Source organism: Canis aureus, chromosome 17 (assembly GCF_053574225.1).
Source record: "Canis aureus isolate CA01 chromosome 17, VMU_Caureus_v.1.0, whole genome shotgun sequence".
NCBI classification, from domain to species: domain Eukaryota; kingdom Metazoa; phylum Chordata; class Mammalia; order Carnivora; family Canidae; genus Canis; species Canis aureus.
This window is the reverse complement of record NC_135627.1, coordinates 62,276,025-62,286,223: the sequence shown is the minus strand read 5'-3', so window position 1 is coordinate 62,286,223 and position 10,199 is coordinate 62,276,025.

Genomic DNA, 10,199 nt, shown 5'->3' with positions numbered 1-10,199 from the left:
AGCATGTGGAAGCGTCAGGCCTATACTCCTGTGTATCTGAGTTGAATACAGCGATTTCCAACGGCCTTCTTCAATTAGAGTGTAGCTAGGTTCTAACTCCCATGTAGGAGTGGGTAGCAGACATCTGCCTCCCAAGACTGATAAATCATGTTGATAGTATCTATCCCCTATATGATATAATAAAAATGGCAGTATATCTCTGTATATGATTCACAATCACAGTTCAATCATGAGATAAACAGACATGTCCCAACTGAGGGAAATTTTACAAAATACTCTACTTCTCAAAGTGTTCCAGTTCAACAACAATAAGGAAAGGCTGAAAAACTGTCACAATCCAGAGGAGCCTAAGAAAACATGAGGACAAGTGTAATGTGATGTGAGGGATGGTAACTTAGCAAAAACTAAGGACATCTGAATAAAGTATGGTCTTTGGTTAATGCGAATATTTTAATATTGATTCATTAGCTAATATTTGGACCATACTAATATAAGATATTGATAATTGGAGAAACTGAGTGCGAGTGCATGAGAATTCTCTGTACTATCTTCTCAATTTCCCTATAAATCTTTGTGTTTTTTTTCTAATAAATAAGATTTATTTTGAAAATTGACTTAAATGAATCAGGCTCCAAGTGTGAAAACATTTTTAGAATAGTTTAATTAATTTTTGCCTTATTCTTAAAGAGTTCCTTAGATGAGAACAAAGTAAGAATTTTATATCAGAAGGAAAGAAAAACACTTATGAACACGTATAATGCCTCCTCAATCTGAAAAGCAGGAAAGGATAATAAATAGCAAAAATCAGATAAAAATACTTCTTTTATATTAGACACCATATTGCAAGTGCCTTTAAAATTAGCAATGCATAACATTTATTTTCTTGACATTTGTCTTCCAAAGAGTTCACAGTGCTTCAGTGTCAGTTAAGAAATGATTCATGTGAAATTTTTATTAAACCAAATTTACTGGGAAATTACTGCCCAGATAATACTTTATTTTGATTTTATTGAGTTCCTTCCTAATCACTGAGCCTTTTCGTTAGAGCTTTCAACTATAGCAAATGCCTTAGAAGGCCAATTTTTAAGTTGCTATTATAATACACTAATGGAATCACGTATCGTTTTCCTTCACTCAGATATGGCACACAGTAGGCACCTGATAAAATACTGAATGAGTGAATGGATAAAATTGCTTTTTATCATTTCATTCAGCAATTTCATTCTTATCTTTGTCCATTTCATGTTCTAATGTTTATCAACATCAACTCAAGAAGGTTAGGGATCCATTAATTTATTAAGTATTTGGTGCATAGCTACTATGTGCAAGGTGCTAGGAATACCAAGTTAACCAACATAGATGCAGTCCCTAGCTCCCTCCAGGCCATGCTGGTGGGAGAGACGGATACTAACCAAAAAGTGACCGAAAGACAACTAAACAAGATTACAGTAGCCAATATAAAGGTAAATATACAGCTTACTACAAGTACATATATAAGAAGGCTTAGTCTAACTGGGGCCTCAGAGAAGATGACTAGAAGAAGCAACATTTATATTAAGACTTAGAGAAAGGAGAAGGTAAGTGGTGGAAGGAGAATATTATGAGGAAAAGGAAGGTTTCTGCCTCTGAATTGTAGGGCTCTGGGCAAGTCCCTTGAGCTTAGGCTCTGAACCTACTTCTTTCTCTGCAAAACTGTGACAGTAATAATGCCTGTGCCATAGAGCTCTAATGAGTAAAGAGTTGGACTTTATTTGTACAATACCTAGGACTTTAGTAAGTACTTAATAAATATTTTCTGGTGGCCATAATGGCCTGGAGCCAGGCTTCCTGAGTTCGAATCCTTTAGTTGGCCCATCAAGATAACAGTATCTGCCCATAGGGTTGTTGGAGGATCCCATGAGTTCTTTTATGTGAAACATGACACAATTCGTGGCACATAATATGTGCCATATGAATGTTAACTTATATTAGCAATAAAGAAATCCTACAACAGTCCAATGAGGTGTTTAGAAATTATTCTATAGCTTTTAAGGGAATTGAAATTCAAAAAGAACCTAAGTGCCTGTCCGTGTTTATGTAGCTAACCAGTTCATTATCTGAAACCCAAACTCACAATTTCTGATTTTAACCTCACTCCAAGAGGCCTCCTCAAGCCCGAGGAAAAATTGCCTTCTTGGGATCTCAGGGAAGAATCCTTAATCTAATAATATGACCATTGGTAATAATGTCTCTCGGTTCTTTCCAAATCCATAAAGATGCATTTCCTGATGAGTGACTGAGCTGTGAAGAAAGAGATGAGAAACCCTCATCCTTCTGAATTACTTGTGTCAGAATATTTTAACCATAGTACTACGGATAGTAAATTATCCTTATTAACAGGAAATATGTCTCAGTTTGGAATCTGAGCAATCAGATGGGCAGAGAAAAACTGCTTTGACTTGCTCTTCATCTTTTAAAGACAAAGGAGAGCTTTTCTATGTACGAAGTCAGTTGTCAAGATAGCCTTAGGGAATAAGAGTCTGCAGCATCGAATCTGGCTGCACAGCCTGGATGCCTGAGCTCCAGGGCTTCCTGATCCCAAATCCCTGGGCCTGTCCCCCAACACAGGCTGCCACCAGAGGTCATTTGCAATTGCTCTCTTAGGAGCTCCAGGGAAGGGGGAAGGAGCTAGATAGGAAGACGGGATGCGTGGAGGCCGAGAAAATTAAGGCCATTCCACTTTAAGTCCAGTGTTAGCACACGTCCAGCCATCCCACGCCCCTGCAAAGAAGAGCTGAAATTTCCATTACTTCAGTTACAGCAAAAAACCAAAAGTTTACAGCTTAATGTCTTTGAAAGCCCCACATTAGCATAAGAACTGAGCCCAGGCCTAGGGCAGGAATCCCCTATTAGAATGAGAACAGAGCTCAATGCCCTTGAAGGCCCCATATCAAAATGTAAACAGAACTTGAGGAATTGCTCCAGCCCTTCTGGAGGTCCCCAAGACCAGCCCTTAAAACTCAGCTAAAACCCACTTCGGGGTCCAAGTCCCTGCTCCGTTGTGTCAGGGTGTACTTGGACGCAAGCTTGAGCTTGTAAATAAACCCTGGTGCGTTTGCATCGGTGTCGGCTTCTCAGTGGTTTCTCGGATTCGCAATCTTGGGCACAACAGTCTGAGATAAAAAAACAAAACCAAAAGAAGCTCGGACGCAGGCAGAGTGAACGCAGGGTTCTGAGAGAAGCGGCGGAGACCCGGGGGCTTGGGGGCTCTTCTGTGGAGGCCCCTGCAGACTGGGGGGGCGGGATGCTCAGCCCCAGAGCCAGAGGATCCAGCGTCCCCACTGGCATCCCTCCCATCAGCGCCGAGTCTCAGGGAGCAGCACAGCGCCGCCCGCTGGAGGCCAGAGGCGCTGACACCCACCCCGCCTCTGACCCCGCAGATGTGCACCTGAGAATCAGTGCCAAGGCCCATCCCCAGACCCCGCACAGACCACTCGCTGCCACCAAGTTGTCGGACCACAGAGGCTGCAGAGCTTCAGCTCTCCCTGGAAAGTAGGGTTTAGCTTCCTTTGTACTTTGTGCTTTATTTTCATTTATTTACTTTGATTCTTTTTTATTAATTGCTTTATTTTAATTTTTATGTATGTACCTTATATATTTCTTATTTTTACTTTCATGGTACTTTAATTGTGTTTCATATTTTGGGATTTAGAATCTTTTAACAACCAGGCCAAAATAATCTGGTGTTTTATTGGGGAGGGCAGTTGTTATTGTTTTTCTTGGTTTTTCTTTTTCTTCCTTCTTTCTTTTCTGGAAAAAATAATGAGATGGAGAAATTCACCTCCATAAAATAACATGAGGTAGTACTCACAGCCAGGAAGTTCATCAATACACATATATGATGTCTAACTACAGTTTAAAACAATGATCAGAAAGATAGCAGCTAGGGATCCCTGGGTGGCGCAGCTGTTTGGCGCCTGCCCTTGGCCCAGGGCGCGATACTGGAGACCCGGGATCGAATCCCACATCGGGCTTCCGGTGCATGGAGCCTGCTTCTCCCTCTGCCTATGTCTCTGCCTCTCTCTCTTTCTCTCTCTGTGACTATCATAAATAAATAAAAATTAAAAAAAAAGAAAAAAGAAAGATAGCAGCTGGGCTGGAAAAAGAGCATAGAAGAAAACTAGAGAATCCCCTTACTGTAGAACTAAAAGAACTAAAATCTAGTCAGGCCAACGTTAAAAATGCTATAACTGAGATGCAGTCCCAAGTGGAAGCCTTAAAAACAAGAAAGGTTATGGACCACAGAGGCAGACTGAGGGAACTCAGCCACTTATTAAAACAATAACATTCATATCATAGGAGACTCAGAAGATGAAGAGAGAGAAAAGGGGGTAGAAGTTTTATTTGAATGAATTATGTAAACATCCATAACCTGAGGAAGGACACAGACACTGAAATCGAGAGACAGAGAACTCCCAATAAATTCAACAGAAGCTGACCATCACCCAGGCACCTCAGAGTCAAAGTCACAAAATACACAGACAAGAAAAGAATCCTGAAAGCAGTGGAGGTGGGGCTTGGGGGAGGTAGTCCTTAACCTACAAGGGAAGATGAATCAGTTTGCAGCAGATCTGTCCACAAACTTGGCAAGCCAGAAGGAAGTGGAAGGAAATATTCAATATGCTGAATGGGAAAAGTATGCAGCCAAGAATTCTTTCTTTTGTTTTTTTAAGAATAATCATCAAAATTTATTTAATCTCCATAGGAAGAAATTAAAAATTTCTGAACATAAAATGCCATTTTCCTCAATCATAATAGCAAAAATTTATTTTATGTTTTTAATTTTTTTTAAATTGGAGTTCAATTTGTAAGAATTCTTTCTTCAGCAAGGCTGTATTCAGCATAGAAGGATCTCAGACAGGCAAAAAATAAAGGAGTTCATGACCACTAAACCAGTCCAGTAAGGAATTTTAAGAGGGACTCTTCTAGTGGGGGAAAAAAAGAGACCAAAAGCAAAAAACTAGAAAGGACCAGAGAACATCACCAGCAACACCAACTCTACACAAGTGTAACACAAAGGCACTAAGTTCATATCTTTCAATAATCACTCTGAATGCTGATAGACTAAATGCTCCAATCAAAAGATATAGGGTATCAGAGTGGCTTAAAAAACATGATCCGGGATGCCTGGGTGGCTCAGGGGTTGAGCCTCTGCCTTTGACTCAGGGTGTGATCCTGGAGTCTGGGATTGAGTCCCATATTGGGCTCCTGGTGGGGAGTCTGCTTCTCTCTCTGCCTAATTTTCTGCCTCTCTCTCTCTCTCTCTCTTAAATAAAATCTTTATTAAAAAAACAAGATCCATCTGTATGCTGCCTACAAGATGCTCACCTTAGACCTATAGACACCAGCAGATTGAAAGCCAGGGGATGGAAAATCATCTATCACGCTAATGGACAGCAAAAGAAAGCTGGAGGACCCGTACTTATATCAGACAAACTAGATTTGAAACCAAACCCTGGGGGACACCTGTTGGCTCAGTGATTGAGCATCTGCCTTCGGCTCAGGGTGTGATCCTGGGATCCCAGGATCGAGTCCCACATCGCCCTCCCTTTGGGGTGCCTGCCTCTACCCCTAACCCTAACTGCAAACCTAAGCCCAACCCTAACTCTAACCATAACCCTAACCCCAACTCCTAACCTCCTGCCCTAATCCCTAAAGCCTAAACCCTAACCCTAACTCTAAATCCTGTCCCTAACCCTAACCCCTTTCCCTAATCCCTAACCCCCATCCTAACTCCTAACCACTGACCCTTACCCTTATCCCTCACCCTAACCTCTAATCTGTAACCATAAGCCTAATCACTAACCCCTAACATCTGACTTAACCCTAACCACTAACTGCCTCCCTTCCCCTGACCCTACCATTCATTCTACCCATTCACTTACCCTGTGGTTCTGAGTAGTCCCTTCTGATGTGGACGTGGCCCCCAACGGCGCCTCCAGAGTCCTCCAGGGGGTCCTGAGGAAGCCGGGCTTCTGTGAGTGCGGACGCGGCCCCATGTGTTCCTGAGTCATAGTCAGCGGGTCCTGAGGACGCCGGGTCTCCTGTCACTGTGGACTATGCCTCACATCCTCTGGAAGCCTCACAGCAGGTCCTCAGGAGGCCGGGGATTCCTGTCAGCCTGGACATGGCCCCACGTCCCCCCGAAAACTCACTGCGGGTCCTGAGGAGGCTGTGGGCTCCTGGCAGCATAGACGCAGCCCCATATGCCCCGAAGCCAAGTGCATGTCCTGAGGAGGACGGGGGTCCTGTCAGTGTTGACGTGGCCCCACATTTTCCTCAAGCCTCACCATAAGACCTGAGGAGGTTGGGGGATCCTGTCAGCATGGACATGGCCCCAAAGTTTCCCAAAACTTCAGAGGGGGTCCTGAGGAGGCCGGAGACCTGTCAGTGTGGATGCGGTCCCCACATCTTTCTTAGGCCTCACCACGGGCCCTGACAAGGCTGGGGTCTTCTGTCCGCATGGACACATCCCCATATTTCCCAAAGTCTACACCGGGGGTCCTGAGGAGGTCAGTGTCCTGTCAGTGTGGACGTGGCCCCACATCCTCCTGAAGCCTCACCGTGGGTTCTGAGGAGGCCGGGGCTCCTGTCAACATGGATGTGGCCCCCATCTTCCAGAAGCCTCAACTTGGGTCCTGAGGAGCCCGGGAGCTCCTGCCAGAGTGGACGCGGCGCCACATCTTCCTGAAGCCTCCCCGCGGGGCCTGAGGAGGCCCAGGGGCTCATGTCAGCGTGGATGCGGGCCCACATCTTCCTGAAGCCTTACCGCGGGTCCTGAGGAGGCCCAGGGGCTCCTGTCGCGTGGATGCGGGACCACAGCTTCCTGAAGCCTCACCGCGGGTCCTGAGGAGACCGGGACTCCTGACAGCGTGAACGCGGCCCAATGTCCTACTGAAGCCTCACCGCGGGTCCTGAGGAGGCTGGGGCTCATCAGCGTGGACGCGACCCCACGTCCTCCTCAGGCCTCACAAGCACAGGCGGGCTCCTGTTAGTGCAGGCGGAGGAGGCTTACTGCGCATGCACGCTCCTTGGGCGGGGCCTGGAGTCGGGCGCCATCTGCGGGACACTTACGCACTGCAGGAGGCCATGCAGGAGGCGGCCTCCCCGTCCCTAGGGCCGCACCTGCCTCCTTCCGGGCTCCAGCTGAGGCCTGTGAGCTTTGGAAACGTCTCACTGAAATGGAGCCCAACACCCGGACAGAGTCACCAGGTCCGGGTGAGGACCAGGCAAGGACCAGAATCACCAGGTCCAAGTGAGGTCCACGTGGGGACCTAAGTCAACAGGTATGGGTGAGGCTCCGGTGGGGACCAGAATCACCATGTCCAGGTGAGGTGCAGGTGGCAACCACACTCACCAGGTCCCAGTGAGGCCCAGGTGGGGACCAGAAGCACCAGGTACAGGGGAGGCCCTTGAAAGAACCAGAGTCAACATTTCGAGGTGAGGCGCAGGTGGCAACCAGAGTCAGCAGGTCCAAGTCAGGCCAAAGTGGGGTTCACAGTCACCAGGTCAGGGTGAGACCCAGAGGGGAACCAGAGTCTCCTGGTCCAGGTGAGGAACACAGTCACCGGGTCCCAATTATGCCCAGTTGAGGACCATGGTCAACAGGGCCAGGTGAGGCCCAGATGGGGATCAGAGTCACCAGGTCCAAGTGAGGCCCAGGTGGGGACCACAGTCACCAGATCCAGGGTAGTCTCAGGTGCCGACCAGAATCACCAGGTCCAGGTGAGGCCCAGGTAAGGACCAGAGTTACCAGGTCGAGGTGAGTCCCAGGTGGGGAACACAATAACCATGTCCCAATGATATCCACCTCAGGACCAGAGTCACCAGGTCCTCCTGAGGACCAAGTGGGGACCAGATTCACCAGGTCCAGGTGAGGCCCAGGTGGAGACCAGAGTTACCAGTTAAAGGTGAGTCTAGAAGGATAGCACGGGTACCAGGTCTAGGTGTGGTCCATGTGAGAACCAGATCACCAGGTACAGGTGAGGCGCAGGTGGGAACCAGAGTCAGCAGGTCTGGGTGAGGCCAAGGTGGGGACCACAGTCACCAGGTCCAGATGAAACCAAGCTGAGGACCAGAGTCACCAAATCCAGGTGAGGCCCGGGGGGAGTGGGACTGGAGTCACCAGGTACAGGTGAGGCTAGAAGAACAGCAGAGACACCAGGTCCAGGTGAGGTTCATGTGGGAAACAGAGTCACCAGGTCCAGGTGAGGCCCAGGTGAGGACCAAAGTTAAATGTTCCAGAGTCTCACTTGGGAAACAGACTAAACATATCCCGATGATGCCCAGGTGGGTACAAGAGTCACCAGGTCCAGGTGGGGCGCACGTGAGGACCAGAGTCACCAGGTCCTGGTGATACCCAGGAGGGGACCAGATTCACCAGGTCCAGGTAAGACCCAGGTGGAACTCAGTCACCTGGTCTGGGTGAGGCCCAGGTGGGGACAAAAGTCATAAGACCAGTTGAGGCCCAGGTGGGAACACAGTCACCAGGTCCAGGTGAGGCCAAACTAAGTACCAGAGGCACCAGGTCCAGCTGAGGCCCAGTTGGGGACTGGAGTGACCAAATATAGATTAGGTTAGAAGGACACCACAGTCATAAAAACGCAGCTAGTTGAAACCTGGCTTCTAGGGATGCTTTCTTGTGAGAGCTGAGCTCAGGGCAGGACCCTCCCACATCCTGACTGCCTGTAGACATAGCTCCTATCATCCTTAAGTGAGGTGCTGGAAGAGGTTGCGTGAAAAGCATGTGGAAGTGTCAGGCCTGTACTCATGTGTATCTGAGTTCAATACAGGGATTTCCAACAGCCTTGTTCAATTAGAGTCATGCTACGTTTTAACTCCCATGAACGAGTGGCAAGCAGACATCTGCCTGCAAGGCATACACATTTCTGAGAGTTGAGCTTATGGCCTGTGCCTCCCCCATCCTGACTGCCTGTACGGTCTACTTCCACAGCATTTTGTTGTATGCAGGACAGTAGCGAAGTGAGAACCAACTGTCTGCCTTGTCAATTTCGTGCTAGGGGACAGCTGCCTCCAAGGCATGCACACTCCTTTGGATTGAGCTTATGGCTTGTACCTCCAACATGCTGAACGCCTGTACGCTTCGCTTTCAAAGGATTTCGTTCGATACGGGACGCAAGTTTTGTGAGAGGCAAGTGTCTCTTAGCTCAATCCAGCGACTTCAGAGGAATTCCTCCCTCAGAAGGGAGCTACATACTAACTTCCAAACCTGAGTACCTAGTTGAAAGCTGTCACTCTGGGGAACTTCCTTCTGCGAGGTGAGCTGACACGCGGTCCTTCCCAGTTCCACACTGCCTGCACATGGAGTAACGAACATCCTCACTAGACAGGTTTGTCAGAAGCTCATGGGACGCAAGGGCAAGCTGCAGGCTTCAATAGTTGCGTCTCCAGGTGCGGTAGAGCGGTATTGACGGAACGTCCTGACTTACATTGCTGCTACGTTCTCACGGCCATAACAACGCAGCTAGTGGAAAGCTGGCTTCGAGGCATGCTTCCTTGTGAGAGCTGAGGTCAGGACAGGACCCTCCCGCATCCTGACTGCCTGTAGACATAGGTCCTAGCATCCTTATGTTAGGTGCTGGGAGAGGTTGGGAGAAAAGCATGTGGAAGCGTCGGACCTGAACTCACGTGTATCTGAGTTGAATACAGTGATTTTCAATGGCCTTCTTCAGAGTGTAGGTAAGTTTTAACTACCATGTACGAGTGGGTAGCAGACATCTGCCTCCCAGGCATACACACTTCTGAGAGTTGAGCTTATGGCCTGTACCTCCCACATCCTGCCTGCAGGTACACGTCGCTTCTAAAAGGCCTAGGCTCGATGCGTGACTGAAGTGTTGTGAGAAGTAAGTGGAATGTCCCGGCACAGAAGAGTAGTGCCTCCAAGCTCAATCCAGTGATTTCCTAGTAATTCCTGTCTTAGACTGGTGCTACATACTAAGTTCCATACGTGAGAAGCTAGCTGAACGCCTTGTCCAAAAGCAACTTACTTCTGAGAGTTGAGCTCACACTCAGTCCCTCACAGTTGTACACTGCCTGCAGAGTGAGTTTCAAACGTCTTCACCAGAGACGTTTGTCAGAGGATTCTGAGACGCAAGTGGAACAATGCCGACCTGGAAGGTGTCCCCGGGTGCAGTAGAGTG